We start from the raw sequence: 18,428 nt of genomic DNA on the forward strand, positions 1-18,428 counted from the left end.
CTTTGATTTGGTTTAGTCATTAGTTCAGTATAATCCTCTTCCCATTTTCCAACACAAATCTCTGACCCTGATGAGCTCTTTATCATGTTGACAGGGATTTCCACACGTGTACATTTCTATAGCATTTGGGTGGGATAGAGAAGCCATCCTTTATCTACTATCTGGAATGGAAAGCCCCCCTCTGGAAGTCTTTGGGTCCTTCTGAGAAAGCTGGAAAGACACAGAGAAAGGCAAGGAGGTTGCTGTGCATGTTTCTAGAGGCCTTCGGAGAGCATCAGCTATTTGTGATGGATGCAGAGCTGCTGAGAAGTTAGCCTGCATTCCTGAACATGGCTCTCTCCTGGTTCAGGAATGCAGAACCCTGCAGGGGCCAGGTGCCAAGATGGTGTGGGTTTAGGGCAACAAGAGGAGAGGCAGCTGCCCAAGGGGTCCTCAAAGCCTTGAGGAGGGCAAGTGAGCCCCAGGCCTCTTGAGGAGCCCTGGGTTGACCCAGCAGGGTTTCTGCCTTATCCCAAGCTCTGCAAAGCAGAGGGCGCCAGGCTGCCGGCTGCCCCTCAGAAGAGCACCTCCCTCTCCCTCCAGACTTAGCATCCACGGACGGAGGCTGCTTTTCAAGGACCCACTTGGACATTCCTCACTCTCTCTGTATCCATGTGATTTAGTTGAGCTGGTTGCTTTCCTCTTGACACCAGCCGCCGGAGATGGGGGTGCAGAAGGGAGATGAGATAATTTGGAAGTGTAGGACAGTTCTGAAGGAGAACAGGTGGGAGAGGGAATAGCAGTGAAGGGCTCCGGGCAGCAACGTTGAGGGTGGGTGGGGAAAGTAATGGAACAGGTCGCCAGATGTGAGGGGAAGAACTTGGACCACCTACTTGGATTCCAGGGAGGCTGAACTGCTTGTGGCCCCTCTCTGCCTCCTATTTAGACACCTGGTACCTGTGTGCCTCCATTTCCTCATTTCTCATCCATCTGCACACTCCCTTATTGGGCATCTTTGAGGTAAGTGGGGTATCATGCCCGTCTCAGTTCTGGGCTGCAAGGTAGCTGACAGCCTTGGGCAAGGGGCCCGGAGACGCCTCTGCCGCCCAGTTTCCCTCTTCAGAAACTGACCGAGGGGATGTGTCAGGCACTGGGCTGACACAAAGAGGGTGGGATGGAGAACTCTGAATTCTACCTTCAAGGGTGAGGCAAACCCACAGGGACAGAGAAGACACAGGAACAGGGCCCAGCGGCACAGGGGAGACTTGGCTGACTTCCAGCATGGGAAGCAAATGCCCCTGCAGTGGTAGAGACACTGGAGCAAGGTGGTTACAGGGCCCCAGAGACAGACTCGGCCCTCCAGGCTTGAGGGAGGAGAGGACCACTCTGCTGGGGGGCCCACGACCACAGAGGAGGCAGGGCTTGGCTGGGTGGGCGCTGCTGGGCTCACATCTCAGGGGCAGGTCTGAGGCAATGTGGGAGCATGAGGCTGCATTGAGATACACAGGGTCTGCAGAAGTGCCTGAGGCTGCTGTGTGACCCGGATGTGCTGCATCGCAAGCCAGACTGGCCACAGAGCAGGGCTCGCTGGCACCCAGGACTCACGTCATGAACAGTGTGCACACAGGAAGGAAACTCTGCTGTATCTGTGCGGATCTAGGTGGGCCCTGGAGTGCCTCTAGTCCAACTTCTTTGTCAATGTAGGAACTGGGGCCACAAAGGGAGAGGGCTGCCATCCTTCTTGCACAGCTCACCCCGCAAAGCCCCACTTCCCCTCAGGGCCAGCTCAAAAGCCTTCTCCTTTGGGACCCAAACTAATCCTCGAGGCTGGTTGGAGTTGCAACCCCTTGACAATGCTCCCCTCATCAGCTCCCATGAGGCCTGATCTGACTCCTGCTGTCACTGCATCTGTCTGTTCCCAAGCACCTCAAGGGTAGGGTTGGGTCTTTTCTACAGGGTCTCCTAGTGCTGGTAGAAAAACTCAGTGTTTGTTGGGTGTGTGGATGGATAGGTGGATAGATGGGTGGGTGGATAGATGAATGGATGAATGGATGGATGATTGGATGAATGGATGGATGGGTGGATGGATGGATGCATGGATGGATAGGTGGATGAATGGATGGGTGGATGAATGGATAGGTGGATGAATGGATGAGTGGATGGATGGATAGGTGGATGAATGGATGGGTGGATGAATGGATGGGTGGATGAATGGATGGGTGGATGAATGGATGAGTGGATGGATGGATGGATGGGTGGAGGGATGGATGGATGGATGGATGAATAGATGGGTAGATGGATGGGTGGGTGGGTGGATGGATGGGTGAATGGAGGGATGGATGGATGGATGGATGGATGGATGGATGGATGGATGGATGGATGGGTGGATGGATAGATGGATGGCAGACATTGTCTCCAGCCCCCCTGCATCCAGACACTGCACTGGCCCTCATCAGCCTTTCTCACCCTGCCTAGGGGGACCTGCTCTGGGCTTCCCTCATACCTGCGCTGTGCACCACTTGTGATTTTTATGTGTGAATAAGCTTCTGAAAGGTCACAAGGCAGCTTGGAGTTTGTTCTGGGGAAAGAGAAATGTCGCACCCAGAGTCTCATCCTTGGCAGCAGGAATACCAGGTGACCTGTTTCTAAGTCAGCTTGCACCCCGGGGAAGCCACCCATGACACAATGCCTGCTCTCATCTGGCAGCTCAGCACATACAAGCAGGGCTGGGGAGGCACAGACCCCATGGACGTTTGGCTGCTATCGTACCTTGGCACAGCCAGGCTGACTCTCACGGATAACTTTGCAAACTCTAAGCACAGGCCAGCAAAAGGCAATGGGGAAGGTGCTTCCAGGGCTGGTAGAGGGTGCATGTCCCAGGGCTGAGGACCAGGGCATGACCAGTCCCACTATCTCATTTGTGGGTGGGCAGGTGGCAGAACCTCGGGCAGCACCCAGGCCTGGGCAACAGCTTTCTCACCTCTCCCCATACTGGAACTGCAGTGGTGCCTCCTTCTCCACCCCAGCCCAGAGCCCTGGGGGAAGGGGAAGGCCAGACAAAGCTGCTGTGGTCCTCCTAGATGGCTGTAATGAAATCTGTGGGGAGGCAAGGTGGCAGTTGCTCTGTGCATGCTGAAATCCCTTATGAGCCAGTGTCCTGCAGGAATAACAAGAACAGATATGCGTTTTGGTGTTTATCAAATGACTTGACCTCTACTCTGTTAGCATTGAGGCAGGCAGGAAAGAAATGATTGTCTACACACACCTGTGTAGACAGTTTTCTCATTTGACAGAGGAGGAAACTCAGGCCCAGAGAGAAGGGATTCACCCAAGGTCACATGGCAGAAAATACTGGAGTCAGATGCAGAGCTAGGCCTTCCAACTCCCAGGCCCAGCTCCTGCCTTCATCCCTACAGCCTATGACTGCAGGCAGGTCCCAAAGTGGTGGTGCTCCTAGAGTGGCTGAGAACACTGTTCTCTCCCCTGAAACTGACGCCTCCCTGGGGACTGTGGGTGGGAGCAGCAATGAAGGGAGCGGGTGTGATGGTGATGAGAAAGAAGAGGAAGGGAAAGCAGGGTCTGGGAATGACACTGGGGCAACAGGAGCCTCCTCAGTCCCCACAAGGGGCAGAGGGTGGCAGTGATTTCAGAGAGAGCAGTCAGAACACCCCACCCCCAGCTGGCATCCCAGGTCTCTCCAGGTCTGGACTTGCACTGACTCCTCCGTGCCATCTCTCCAAACATGCCCTGCCTCGTCATGACTCTTGTGCCTTTGCCCGTTGTTTTGCGTATTGTCTGTGACACCTGCACGTCCTGCCCAGTGCCCACTCCTCAGGGATGCTCCCCAGTCCTCTCCTGTGGTGCCCTCACTATCCTGAAGCTCAGAGCTGGCACATGGGATCCCTTTCTCCCACTGCATGCAGAGCCCTGAGGGCAGGCACTGTGTCTGGATCCTCTCCGTTCCCAGCAGCTGACTCAGGGCCTGTAGAGAACAGCTGCACAATACACATTTGCAGAATAAATGGGTTAATAGACAAAAGAGCAGTAAATAAATGGGCCTCACAATGCCTGACAACAGTATGGCCTCAACAGATATTTATTGGGCTAGAGCAAAAGAGGCCCAGAGGCTGGTCCATGATGCCACAATGTCTCTGTTGGCTTCCTTCCATCACACACACACAACCCCTCCCCCCCCCCACACATGCACACACATACCCACACGCCCTCACATGTATGCATATGCACGCACAAGCATCCTTCCAGAACACTGGGAACATTTTGTTGTGGCCAAATGGTCCTGCCTGAGCACCAAGCCCCTCCCTCTCAAAATGCACACTCCCAGGAACCCTGCTGTGATACTGTGGTGTAATAAGAAATACATATTTTGTCTTCTTGGTTTCTGGCACACTGCTCCTTAAAACTCTTGGAATTGCCAGAGCGATGAGCACCTTTTTTATGCTAATGAGATGACATGACTCATGACTTGGGGGCCCCTGCATAGCTTCAGGATGAGGAATGATCACCAGAAAGAACAAGACGTGATTAGAAGGTTGGGACTTTTAACCCTAGCCCCCTACCTCCCGGGGTGGAAGAGAGGCTGAAGGTTGAGCTGATCAACAATGGCCAATGGTTTAATTAATCATACTGAAGTAATAAAGCCTCCATAAAAACCCCAAGGACTAGGTTTGGGGAACTTCCAGATTGCTAACCACGTGGAGGTTCTGGGAGGGAATGCGCCCCGACAGGGCATGGAGGCTCCACGCCCCTTTCCCTGTGCCTTGCCCTAGGCATCTCTTCCATCTCTGACTGTTCATTGGACTCCTCTGTGATATCCTTTATAATAAATGGGTAGGTCAGGCACTGTGGCCCACACCTGTAACCCCAGTACTTTGGGAGGCTGAGGTGGGAAGAATGCTTGAAGCTAGGAGTTTGACACCAGCCTGGGCAACATAGCAAGACCCCATCTCTAAAAAAAAAAAAAAAAAAATTAGCCAGGTGTGGTGACGTGTGCCTATAGTCCCAGCTACTTGGGAGGCTGAGGCAGGGTGATCACTTGAACCCAGGAGTTCGAGGCTGTAGTGAGCTATGATCACACCACTGCACTTTAGCTTGGGTGACAGAGTGAGACCCTGTGTCTAAAAAATAAAAATAACATAAAAGTAAAATATAATTAATGGGTAAACATAAGTAAAGTGTTTCTGAATCCTTTGAGCTGCTCTAGCAAATTAATGGAACCTGCGGAGGCGGTCACAGGAACCCATGATTTACAGCCAGTCAATCAGAAGCGAAAGCCACAATGCAGGCTTGCACGATTGGCCTCTGAAGCAGAGGGCAGTGTTGTGGGACTGAGTCCTTAACCAGTGGGATTAGAAGCTGTTTCCAGGTGGATAGTGTCAGAATTGAATTCAAAGTGAGGACAGGCAGCTGGTGTCTGCTAGAGAGTTCCTTGGTGGTGGGAAAACAACTCACACATGTCTGGTGTCGGAAGCGTTATGTTGAGCTGTGTGTGACAGGAAGAAAAACACTTTGGTTTTCTCTGTCCCTAATACCTACCCACTCCCGTACACCTATCCTCACTTTCCCTCTCCACCAACCTCCCCCTTCCCCAGTACACCAGCACCCGGGAACCTTCTCAACTTCCCGCTGCGATTTCCAAAGATGCTGATCTTTGTCAGCTGTGTTAATGAATCACAGCCCAGGAGGCTCCAACCTTCCTAAAAATACCTGAGAACCCTCAGTGCAGAGAGAGACTGTGAAGGCGTGTGCATCCTAATGGAGACAGCCTGCCCTGCTCGGGCCATCGGGGCGACTCCTCATGCCCACCTCTCCCCCATGTCCTTGTGTCCTCACCTGCTCTGAACCCCAGAAGGCTGAACCAGTGGGTGCAGAGCCAGATCTCTCTAAGAGAGCCTCCAGTGCACCCACACATTATAGATGGGGAAGCTGATACCCGGAGACGGAAGAGCCACAGGCCCTTGGTTCCCAGTGCAGGGCACTGCACAGTGTTGCCTCTGTGGTCAGCAACCAAACAGGGGTGGGGAGGAGGGATTCCTCAGGTTAGAGCCCCAGCTATGAGGGCCCAGCCTGGCCCCTGCAACGAGCTGTGGTCTGATGGGGCCATACCGGTCCACGGACTCAATAAGGAGCTTCTACAGGCAAACGCAGTTTCCTGGGGCCAGGTGTGGAGGGGCAGGGGGAGGTCCACTGCCCTCCTATCGCAGGCTTATGCTTCTCAAGCAGGGAGGACGAGGAATGGTCCCTGAGATGGAGAGTGGCAGATTTGGACTTCATTCTGCTTCACAAAGCTCACCAGTACTGAGTCCATTCCTGCCGTTTCTGCACAGGGGGCTTCTTCACACTTGCCCACCCCTCCACCCCGGCAGTAGAATCCAGAAGGCTCTCACTGGCAGCTACAGCTTTGTTTTTCAAAGTGTGGTTCATGGACCAGTGGCATCGACGTCCCCTGAGAGCTGGTTGGAAATGCAGAATCTCAGGCTCCACCCCAGACCTGCTGAATCAGACCCCAAGGGGTTTTCTGCTGTTAGAGTTTGAGAAGCAAGGGCCAATGGAACCACTTAGCATGGTCTCACCCAGCAGTGATGCACGCGATGAGTTGTGCATGTATAATATTATTAATCAGCTGGGAGGAGAGCCAGGAGGACTGGCATAGGAAAAGGAGGGCTCCTAGGATCCTAGGACGGCAAGTCCAGAGTGAACGTGGGAACTGCTGCTCAGCCCCTCTGGAGACTCCTAGAAGGAGTGAATTTGGGGCAAACAGAGCCTGTGAGAATTAGTCCACTTCTTCCTCTTCCTCAGGCTAGAAACTTCTCCAGTCTCTCTAACAGGTGCTTTCCAGTCCCAGCTTGGGCTCCCATCATGATGGGGAGCTTATCACCTCTCAGGCGGTCCACTGCAGGGTGGGCAGCTGTGGCTCCGACAGAGCCTCCATCACGTGGAGCAGAAGCTGCCTCAGTGGCCCCAGCGGGGCCGCCCTCCAACTCTGAGCTCCCTCAGGGCTGTGGGTGACCAGCCAGTTCCTTGTCTCCTTTCACTCCTTGTCACGCCTTCTCTTTTCTTTACTCCTTGTCACTTTATTCTTTTTCTGGTTCCAGAAATAGTCTTTCTGGTATTTTGTTTTGTTTTGTTTTGTTTTGAGATGGAGTTTCACTCTTGTCACCCAGGTTGGAGTGCAGTGGCACAATCTTGGCTGACTGCAACCTCCACCTCCCAGATTCAAGTGATTCTCATGCCTTAGCCACCTGAATAGCTGGGACTAAAGGCATGTACCTCCACGCCTGGCTTAGTTTCATATTTTTAGTAGAGGTGGAGTTTCACCGTGTTGGCCAGGCTGGTCTCCAACTCCTGATCTCTGGTGATCTGCCCGCCTCAGCCTCCCAAAGTGCTGGCATTACAGGTGTGAGCCACTATGCCTGGCCCAGAAATAGTCTTTCTGTTTGCATTTGGAGAGTCATTTTATGGGTCCCCCCTCACTGAGAATGGAGGTACTGCCACACGGTGTGGAAGAGGCACCTACAGAAGCAGAACTTCTACCACCAGGACTCAGAGGGTGGCATTGGCCTCCCTTGACCACTTCTTCCTGCATCACAGACAAGTAGGCATTGCGCTGCAGGCTCCACCCTGGTCTTTGGGGGCTCAGGAAGTGGAGAGGGACATTAGCAACAGCCCAGACTGGGATTTTGGCCTTAACCTACCAAACGCTGGAGCTCGAGAGCAGGTTACCCACTTCTTCCCAGCAGCAGGTCCAACAGTCTCTGTGGGAAGACACAGAATGGTGGCAGCCAGGCCCTCTCCTCTGAGCCTTCACACCACGGGGAAGACAGGCCTGTCCTACTCGGCTCAGTTAGCCAGCAAAGACCCAAGACTGGGAGGCCCAGAGCAGAGCTAGCCCCCAGCTCAGTGCCAGGCTGTGTACAAGGGTTAAAATGGGGTGAGGCCATACCCAGGGTGCAATTGCTGCACACTCACACAGGGCAGCAGCCCCCTGTCCCCACAGCCTGCTCTCACCCAAGACCGTGGCTCCTCCACCAGATGGACCAGGCACTTCCATGGCCCCTGCTTCCTGACCCTGCTGTCTATTTCCCATGTAGCCTAGGGACCACTCTGAATGCCATCCCCCACCCCTGCCAGACCCTCTCCACAATTAATGATCTTGACAGAGTGGGTCTCCCTGCCACCTGCTACACCCTGACCCAGGGGTACCCAGGAGATCTCCTCTGGAGCTTGACCCTGGCAGGCATCTGTAGCCTCCTACAAACTAGGAAAGGGCAGAGGTGGGCACAGCCTCTCCCGGGCAGGCCAACCCTGTCCCGTGGGACAGTCAGCACACCCTGCAGCTGGGGTACATCTAATAACAGCTGCACTCATCCCGCTGGAAGATGAATGTGGAGCCTCTGGCCCTGCTCCACCAGCAGGGAGCGGGGCTCTCCAGGGCCAAGCCAAAGCCACCAGGCAGGTCAGAGCAGAGTTTTGTCATTCCTCTCGGGATACAGTGGGACAGCAGCAGCCCAGAGAGCAGGAGCCCTGCTGGAAACTGCACAGGCAGGTGGATGTAGAGTCAGGGCTGGAACTGGAATGTCCTGCCTCACAGGCCAAGGCTTCTGTGGAAAAAGAACAGCCATCATTCATGGCTGAGCGCTCCAAGCTAGCTACCACATATGCATTGCCTCCTGGTACGGTGGTACGACAATCCTATTTTACCAGTGAGGAAAGGGCTTAACGAACTCCACCAAGGTCGCAGTTAGCAAACGGCCCACCCTGTCCCTCTAGGAACTCCCAGCTCGTTTCCTAGGACAGGAGGTTCTACAGCTCCTGCCACACTCACCAGCTCCGCCCCATCCCGGCACTGACGGGGAGCTCACTCCTCGGGGAGCCCTTCCTGTGGCAGCCAGACTTATTCTCCTACAGTCGAGTTCAAGATGTTTCTCCTATAACTGCCCTAGTCACCCCCGTCTGTGCTGGGGTACAGCTCTAAGGGAGTCGCAGACTCTGCTTGGGCTGACCTCCTTCCCAATGGAGCCTCTGAACTGCCCAGGGATCTCTAGAATGTGGGTCCGGGTCGGGTGACTCCCAGCTCTCAGCATTTCTGCCCCAGTGACCTGAGCACTTGTGTGTCTGAAGCCCTTAGAGTCACACTGGGTCTCCTGCTCCCTGGCTCTCTGGTCAAGGAAGACAAGGAGGAGCAGGCTTCACTTGCTCACTCGGGCCACCTGCACTCTGGCTCTAGCTCTAGGCACCTCTCTCTTGGCTGCAGCCACAGGCAGCTGGGAGGCCAGGGATGGAGTTTGTCGCAGGTTTTTTTTTTTGAGATGGAGTTTTGCTCTTGGCTAGAGTGGCCAAGACACCATGGAAGTCATGGGTACTGGGTGCCTGCACGTGCTGGAAGCCATCCTGCTCGCCATCACACAGATTCATCTGATCTGTCAGTAACACGATCTGATGAATATTACTAGTTCCTTTTACAGACGACAACACTGAGACTTGGGAGTTGACTTGACGTTACTGAGAAAAGGTCACATCCTTAGTAAGTGGCAGCAGCACGGGTCTCACATCAATATGGGTGACCCCTGGACTCAAGTTCCTTCCACTGGCCAAGCCACATTCCCTGTAAGATGCTGCTTCTAGAACAAGGGGGCAGAGGCTGGGGGCATCTCGGCCTTGCCCTCACACACTGATCCCTACTGGACTGCCTGAGGCCAGGCCAGCCAGACGCTAGGGAGTCCAGGGGCTCTGCTTGCAGGGCCACAGGAGGGCCCGGCCACAGGTATCCCGTCCCCACCCCCACCCTCACCCCTGCTGGTCAGTTAATTCAGACAGAGAGGCCTGAGGAAGGCACGTGGTGCTGGCAGCCAAACAAAGGGGTCTGCAGTCAGTCAGACACTTCCTCACTGGCATAAAGACCTACTTCCCCCCCAGACACAGTCCCCGGCCACCAGGACCCCAAAGAATGCCTGGAATGTCGTGGGGCCAGACAGTCTCCAGGCTCCTGCAGACAGAGGAGAGGCTGCCTTTGTGCCCAGAGGACTGACGGTAGGCTAGAAAGGTCACTCCCTGACCTGTGACCTTGCCCTTTCACCCCAATCCCTGGGAGTGGCTGGGCTTCCCTCCTTAGGACCTGCAGTGTCCCTTGTGCCTTCCATGCCACTGGAACCTGGCCCCATGTTTGCAGCAGCTTCAGGAGAGAGGAGAGGCGTTCCAATGGATGCAGATGCAGCTCCCACAGCTGGCCGCCCGCACTGAGGGGGAACTCAGCCTCACCGGGGCTCTCTGGAGGTCACTGAAACAGTCAGTCTCCTAGGAGGGCAGCTCCAGCCCCCTCCTCATCTGCTCCTCCAGGGCTGGGCTCGTTCAGTGCCTCAGGACCACCCCCCCACCCCCCCAACCTGCTGACTGCCCAGACTGTCCTAGAAGCTAAGAGCCTAGAACAAAAGAGAAATGAATCCCTATACTCAGGGCCATTCTAGCCGGAGACGGACAAGGCACAAACCCAAGTCAGTCCTAGCAGGAGGAAGAGCCTCAGACAAGGAGAAAGGTGGTGCCGGGGTGGGGGGTCGGGGGCTGCAGTCTCACGCGTGGTCAGGAATGACTAGGAGGAGGGTGGAAAGGAGTCCCCTGGCTACCTGGGAAAGAACATTCTAGGAAAAAGGAGCAGCAAGCGCAGAAACCCCAGTCAGTTCACAGAACAGCAGGAAGAGCAGGGCCAGCCTGTGGTGGGGGTTCCTAGGAGCTGGAGCCGGGCAAGGAATGGAGGAAGGGGCCAAGCCTGGGCCATCGCCAGGCTTCAGCATTCACTCTAGGTGAGATGGAAGCCCTGCTGGGTTTTAAGCAGAGGAACAACAGGATCAGACTTGTGGCTTGTAACTGGGCCCTTTGTCTGGGGACTAGATAGGAGGTGAGGAAGGAGGTGACAGGAACCAAATCAGGAGGCTCCCAGGCCTGCCGAGGCCCAGCCATGCTGACACATCTGCCCGCCTGTGGCAGCAGCTCCTGGAAGGAGCTCAGGGCCCGGGGCTGGGCAGCTGCTTATGGAGAACCATAAGACATAGTTCTTATCTGGAAGACTTCTCACCTGATGAGGGGCAGGCAGCCTTTCCCAGCTCTGAGTCCCAGAGCTCAGTTGGAACCTCCCAAGGGACGCGCCAGCACCCTCTCTACTGCTGGCAAGGAGATTGCCCTCGAGGCCGTCTTGGTCACTCTAAAGTTTAGCCCACAGCCTGGTCTGTGGCTTGAGGCCCCAGTGGACTAGAGACTCTCTGGGGTAAGCAGAGACTGGGCAACGTCGGGCACCAGTGAGCCTGGTAGCTAGGAATGACATGATCAGCAGGGCTGACAGTGGACCTACGGCTCAGCTGCAGCCCAGCCCAGCCAGCCTGGGCCTTGCCCCAGGGTAGCCGAAAGAATGGAGGCAGGAGAGAGACAGAGAAAGGGAGGCCCATGTCCCACCACCCCCAAAAGCCAGAGAAACATGTTCAGCCTGTCTGTGACTCACTCTTCCTTAGAAGAAAACTGTTTGTTTTTTCCTTCAAAATCGCAGACTCCCACCTTCAGACAATAACGTGTCCTCCGGAAGTTACGTATTTTGTTTTTCTGTGCAGGCTGCTGGGGCTTTTGTTGTTTTAGAAACGTCTACTGTAATTGGGCCTGTGGACAGACTGTGGCTGCCTCTCAGAACAGGCTGACTCCTACATAGGGTGGCCAAATTTGACAAATAAAAATATCAGACACCCAACTAAATTTGAGTTTCAGATGAACAACAAATTCTTATTTTAGTCTAAGTATTTCCCAGGCAATATTTGAAACATACTCAGGCTAAAAAAAATCCATTGATCTGAAATTCAAACGTAACCAGTATTTTACTTGGCAACCCTTCCCCTAAGTCCACCAACAAGCCCACTGGCCATGCCTCTCTTGGTCACCAGCCCTATTGGTTCCCAGTGTCCTCCTGATCCTCCAACTCCATTGACCCCAGTGAGTCTCCCAACCATTGGCCTGTGCCCTTGGAGTCGGGCACAGGGGACCTCAAGTCACAGGCCAGGCTGTGGGCTAAGCTCTAGAGTTTGCAGGAAGCCCGAGCCTCACACATTCCCTGAACCTTGCCCTGCTTTCCAGTTGCCCCCCGCCTCTCTCTACTTTCTGGAAAAGGCAGGCAGGTGCTGCTCCCCGGCCCCCTACAGTCTCCCTCCCTGGGATCAGGACCCTCCGCCTGGTCTTTCACAGGAGTCCCTCTGGGCTGCCCCCAGCCCTGCCCAGGGCTTTCTGGCCTCAGTCTAAGAGAAGCAAGCCAAACACTGATCTTTTATGCAACGGGCTCCACTTGGCCCCCACCTGAATCAGTCCACTCCCTTAACCCTGGTCACAAGCAATTCTGGGGCTTTTGACACCCCAGAGCCTACTCCTCTCATCCCCAGCACCCTCTTCTCATGGAAATGTTTGAAAAGGGAGTTTTTTTCCCCCTTCTTTTAGGCTGGGACAGCAGAATATGGAGTCCTGCTTCCGTTTTAAAGCACTATCTCATGACTCCTGGGTTAAACATTTTTCCAACTTTATAGAACCCTAGAGCAGGGAAAATGCTTTCCTTCCATTCTGTGGCCTTCAAATCGCCACCAGGTTGCTGAACTTGAGCTCTTGGGCTCATGCATCTCACAAATGCTCCCTGGGCACCTGCTTTCTGTGCAGCTGAACTTGGCCATGGGTATAAAGACAAAAGGGAGCCTCCATTGCAGCCCCAAGAGCTCAGGATGGTGGGAGAGGGATGGGTAAATGTCTAATGCCTTATGATAATTCCAGGATGGCCATGGAGGACATGTGGGGCTGCCCAGGCTGACAGAGCAAGGGTGGTTCCCAAGAACTGCCCAAGTGAGTTCCCAGGTGTTAGTAAGATTCTGCTAGGGGAGGAGGAGAAGAAACGGTGTCTCAGAAAGGGGAGCAAGCCAACAAGGCCTGGAGGCTTGGAGCAAGTGGCTCTCTGAGCTGGAGGAGTTTGGGGTTGTGACTTCTGTGAGGGCAGCAGGGTCTGTTGCATAAAGCGTCGCTGTTTGGCTTGCTTCTCTAGGGCTGAGGCCAGAATGCCCTGGGCAGGGTCATGGAAGGCCTCGAATGCCAACTGGGAGCTTGAATTTTATCCTAAAGGCACTAGAGAGCCAGGGGAGGGCTGGGAAGGATTGCAGACCTCAGGGAGAGAGATGAGGAAGACCTAACATGGGGCAGTGAGGACACTGGGGAGGGTCCAGCTTCTGGGACAGGGTCCCCATCTCCTTCCTCTGCTCTGAGACATAGCCCAGGCCTTGAGGCTTAGTTTGCTAGATTTTGCCCTTAAAGGAAAAGACAAAACTGAAGGCCCGAGTCTGAAGATGGCTACTCCTTGACGGTACCCCAGCATCCCCTTCCTTAGGCTGCACTCCATTCTGTCAGGCCTTTCCCCAGCCTTGCTCCCTCTGCGTTTTCCCACCCAGGCCTAGGTTGGGGAGCAAGCTCTAGGCTGGGGACCCAGCCCTAGCAGAGGCCCTTCCTCACAGCACAGCCTGAGCCCCGGGGCCACCCCATGCACCTCCAGACTCTTGGAGCCAGAGGCCTGCGAGGCAGCCCGGGCTTGTTCCCTCTCTTCCTGCCAAACACTCCCCACATTGTTCGCCTTTGTGTCCTTTTTCCTGTGCCTCGGCATTTCCAACTTTAGTGCCCTGGTTCCCTTCGAAGGTCACTGGCCAAACAGACTGGCGCCGTGGGTTGGAAAAACAGCCTTGGATGCCTGGGATTGCTCCTCCTGAGGAGAAGGGAAAGCAGCAGAGACAGACCTTTCCACTGCTTACCCCCTGCAGCCTCCTGGACCTGCTGGGACCCTCATCCTGCCCCATGGGTACTTCTGTGCCCCTGCCTTGGGCCCATGCTCACCAGAACTTCCCCCGGGAGTCTTCCCTGGAGCTGCTGAGTGCCCCGGGTCCCCCTGCTCACATCAGGTGCCCCTTCACGAGCTCGAAATGGAGCCTGCCACCTCCTCAGTGTCACTCCCAAAGGGCTGGTCCAGAATGCAGGCCACTCAGGTGACATGGTCCTGCCTGCTCTTCTCCAGCAGGCCGGAGCACTGAGGCCAGGACTGGAGATTCCCCCTTCTCTCAGATCCCCGCGGTCCTGCTCCCCTCTCGCCTCATCTTATTTCCGAGGACTCCAGGCTCAGAGAGGCTGAGTCATGTCTAAAGTCACAGAGCTAAGAGCCAGGGCTGGGACTGAGACCGAGGCTTCTGGCTTTACCCCCTGCACTCTTTCCTTTCTCATGGCTCAAGAGCTGGCTCGGTTCTGAAGTCTTTCCTTGAAGGGGCAGGGCAGGCCCAGGGGAGAGGCTGGGAAGCAGGGCTCAGGTCTCTGGCTCTGCTGCCAGCTCCTCATGTGGTTCTGCTCAGGCTCTTTCCAGGCTCTGCTGCCTCCTTCCAGCTCAGAACACCAAGATTTCTAGGTTGGGGCCATTTTTCCTCTGTTCCCATCAGAACACTTCCTCCGTCCCTGACGACACAGGCTATGGGGCTACAGAGACTTCTGACTCAGGTCTTCGTGTAGCCCCAGGACTCTGGAGTCTTCTCCCCATACCCTCCTCCACCCTATGCTGGCGATTTAGAACTTGAAGTTTGTTACCAGAGAGACAGCGTGATGTCATGAAAAACCAAGGCCCTTGTCCTCCAACCAACCTGAGTTCTTATTTTGTTTTGTTTTGTTTTTCACTTAACTATGAGATCTCCATCAGGTTATGAAAGCTCTTTGAGCCTCAGTATCCTTGTCTGTAAAATGGTTAGAATTAATATAAGGATTAAGTTACATAATGAAGAAAAGTACCTCGAACATGGAAGGTCTTCAATAAATGGCAGTGATTATTATAACCTTCAGAGACTCCTTCCTCCTGTCTCTTCAGGGTACTGGAGCCCCGGGATCAGCTCCCAGCCTGTCCTTTCCATCTGTTTGGGGGTCACTGGGCCTGCTCAGGAATCTGTGGACAGGCGCACAGGTGGCCCCTACTCCAGGGCTGCAGCTATGCTCCTTGCACTTCTAACTGCTCCTTGCCAAGCCCCATGGGAGCAGAGGTGCCTGGGCAGCCTTCCTGTCTTCCAGCATAGCCCATCACTCTGTGGTCCCCGGGGCCACAGCCTATGGTAGCCACCACAACATAGACAATGTGGTAGGCAGAATACTACCAAAAGTACCCCCAAGATAACAGACTCTAATCCCTGGAATCTGTAAATGTCACTGGAGTGGGTTGAATTGTGTCCACCCAAAAGATATGTCCAAGTTCTAACCCCTGGTACCTGGGAATAAGAGCTTATCTGGAAATACAGTCTTTGCTAATAAAATTAAGCTGAAGGTCTTGGGATGAGACTCTCCTGGATTTAGGGTAGGTCTATATGCCCAGAGCCTCTAGAAGCTAGAGGGGGCAAATCATTCTCCCTGAGAGCCTTCAGAGGGAGCATGGGCCTGCTGACACCTTGATTTTGAACTTCAGGCCTCCGGAACTGTGAGAGAATACATTTCTGTGTTTAAACCACCCTCTCCTCTTTAACCATGGGGTCCTCTGTCTCCACCCCAACCCATGGTATTTTGGGTCTCTTTGTTACTTGTTCTTCCCAGGGAGAGCCCCCAAGCCCCTGACCGCTTTTAATCCTGAGGTTCACATAATTCAGCAGGTTTTGAGTTGCCATTTTGTAGACTGAAAACCTAAGATTCACAGGTTCCCAAAAAAGGCCTGGCTCGGGCTGGGTCAACAGCTCTGAAGGAGTCGCAGCCTATGGGGCCTTTGCTTCCAGAGGTTCCACAAATCCACAGCTCTCAGCCGATAACTCATTAGGGAGCTATGGGCTTCCCCTTCCTGTTCGGCTACTAGTTTAAGTTGTTTTCCTTCTTCTGGTCTACAAGGAACAAAAACAAGTAATTTTCTCATAAAAATAACAATTAGCAAAGCCCGGAATCCAGACAGCCTCCGGTCAGGACCATTCATCGGTGCTGACCTCGAGGCAACTTCAGGCTCCTTTTGAGACACACCACCACCATCCCCACCAGGGCAGGGAGGGCCAAGGGCTTTGCTGCCCTGCATCGTGGCCTGGTTGGTGGCTGCAGCAGTGTTTTCAGGGAAATAGAGAATGAGCAGGAAGACCAATGTCAGAAACAAAAGCATCTCGGACACTCAACATGGTTTTGAATGCTACAGATAATGCAAAACTAGGTCCTTCCTGTGTGGGTTGCCCTCAGAAACCCAGGGAAGTGTCATGTTCACAGCAGGGAAAACAATTGCACTGATTAATTGTGCTTCTGTTGATGCTGCGGTTCTCCTGACTTCTGAGCGCATCACAGTGAGGCCATCTGCCAGATGGAAGCGCTGGAACAGACAGCATCTTGGTGCAAACTGCAAGGCTCATGAGACTCAAAACAAGCCTGTTAGATCCCATTTACTAAATGGCCATAATCAAAGAACAAGCTCTTAGTTATCTAGCAAGGCGCTCTGGAAATAGATGAGCATGCAAAATCACAATTTATGAGTTCAGCAATTTTTCTTTTTCTGCTAAAGATATTAGCCCATGAAAATCTTATAGTGTTTGAGGAGATTTAGTCAACTGCTAACTTTCTGCAAGTGTCTTTTCCATGGCTGCCTCCTTTTTCCCACCACTGCAAAGGGCCCTAGGCTTGGCAAGCAGAGTTGAGCTGGACTGGGAGAGGAAGACACAGGGCATACCTCATTTCAGAGCCCTGAAGGGCCAGGGGATCACTGGGAAGGAATGAGTGCTGCATGGCCAGGAAAAATGAGTGACTATAGAGCAGAAAGCATGGTCAGCCTGGGTGGATGAGATGACAGTGACCTGGCCAGCTCCACTCAGTGGGCACCTGGCTTCCCGGAGCAACCCCCAGGTAGGCAGTGCTGGGCAAGGCTGGCCTCCTGGACACCTCACAGGGGTCTGCTTCCTTATCTGCTGTGTCCACATTGGGAGCCAATCCCGTCCCTAGATGAGGGCAGCAGGTCTACTGAACTGAGCTAGGAGAGAAGTCGGGACCCTGGGTTCAAGTCCCAGCACGGTTATCTACTAACCGTGGAACTGTGGGGGAAATCAGGGGTCCTCTTGGAGTCTCAATCCCCTCCTCTGTATAACTGGGATGATAATGTTGGTCTTGCTTGGTTTTTGCCAGGATTAAATGAGAACACAGGAGTGGTTGTTATTACTGGCATAAAAAGAACCACTTCCTAGCTCATTAACGTGGACAACGTAAACATCTGGGCGCCTAAGGACAAAGCCCGGGACTTTTCTGCACTCGCTACTCACCCCCATATTGTTGTTGGGCATTTGTTTGGATTTCTCTGGAACTTTTGGAACAATAGGCTCTGGAGTTCTGTTCCGTGGCCATTCACACCCTCAAGGGAAGCATTTGCTGAGCTCTAGGCCTCGTTCCAAGGGTGAGGAGACTGGTGGGACATTGACCTGAATCAGGGCCGCAGCCCGGACAGGCAGGGCTAGGGACAGGAAGCCCAGAGACACACAGCATCACCCCCTGAGCCTGGAAGTCCTAGTCCAAAATCTCCTGGTCTTATTTCAACCCATCAGCGGACTTTGACAATCAGAAAATACCAAAAAGGGCCGACCCCTTCCTCTCTAACTCTGACACTCCAAGACACTGTTTGGTCTCAACATGCAGCCCAGTTCCCTGGCTGCCCAGCAACACTCTGCCCATATATTTTAGGCTCCCAAAGGGTAGTAAGTCCCTCTTTCAGCATCCCTGGAGGCCCCACCATGAGCCAGGTGAGGGGCCAGGCACTGGGGAGAAAGCTACAGTGTGCCTCCTGCCTCCTCCCCTCTCCAGGTTTGTGCCTCAAGGCCCGGCATTCCTTATCCACAGGCTTGGCCCATGCGCCTGGGCTGTTCCACACGGGGCCGTCCTCCTCTGTCTCCTTGGTTCCACCCCACCCCTTCAGGCTACCCCAGCCAGGGAGAACAGGAGCAGCTGGAAAGTTAATTTAAAATGTGAGTGACTATTAGGCCCTGATGCCCACACATGAGGAGTTGCTTTTTAAAAGGTAGCTATTTATAAAAATGAATGCTTGAGAAGTTACTGACAGGCTATGGGGGGAGGAGTCTGGGGAGGGGGACCTGAAAAACCTGTACCACCCATTTCCATCTTTTTTTTGTTTTGTTTTGTTTTTTGACAGGGTCTTATTCTCTCCCAGGCTGGAATGCAGTGGCACGATTGCAGCTCACTGCAACCTCGATCTCCCGATCCTCCTGTTTTAGCCTCCCAAGTAGCTGGGATTACAGGTATATATCACCATGACTAGTTAATTTTCTTTTAGTTTTTGTAGAGATAGGATCTCACCATGTTGTCCAGGCTGGTCTTGAACTCCTAGGCTCAAGTGATCTTCCTACCTCGGCCTCCAAAGTGTGCTGGGATTATAGGTGTGAGTCATTGCACCC

The 18,428-nt window shown here is 53.8% G+C and overlaps 1 long non-coding RNA gene across 5 annotated transcripts in view; it reads left to right on the plus strand.

Moving 5' to 3' along the window:
• The first annotated feature begins 694 nt into the window (after positions 1-694).
• The window catches only part of LOC112426341 (uncharacterized), a 40,828-nt gene continuing 23,094 nt past the window's right edge, over positions 695-18,428 (plus strand). For 2 of the 5 annotated variants that reach the window (XR_011611543.1, XR_011611541.1), the window contains exons 1-3: positions 17,347-17,416; positions 17,821-17,981; positions 18,167-18,272. This is a non-coding gene — a long non-coding RNA (uncharacterized lncRNA). Of the gene's footprint in view, positions 764-925; positions 1,000-17,336; positions 17,417-17,556; positions 17,760-17,820; positions 17,982-18,166; positions 18,273-18,428 lie in introns of those variants that run through there. The other 3 variants (XR_003017621.2, XR_011611542.1, XR_011611544.1) reach the window with 3 other exon arrangements.

Source organism: Macaca nemestrina, chromosome 13 (genome assembly GCF_043159975.1).
Source record: "Macaca nemestrina isolate mMacNem1 chromosome 13, mMacNem.hap1, whole genome shotgun sequence".
NCBI lineage: Eukaryota > Metazoa > Chordata > Mammalia > Primates > Cercopithecidae > Macaca > Macaca nemestrina.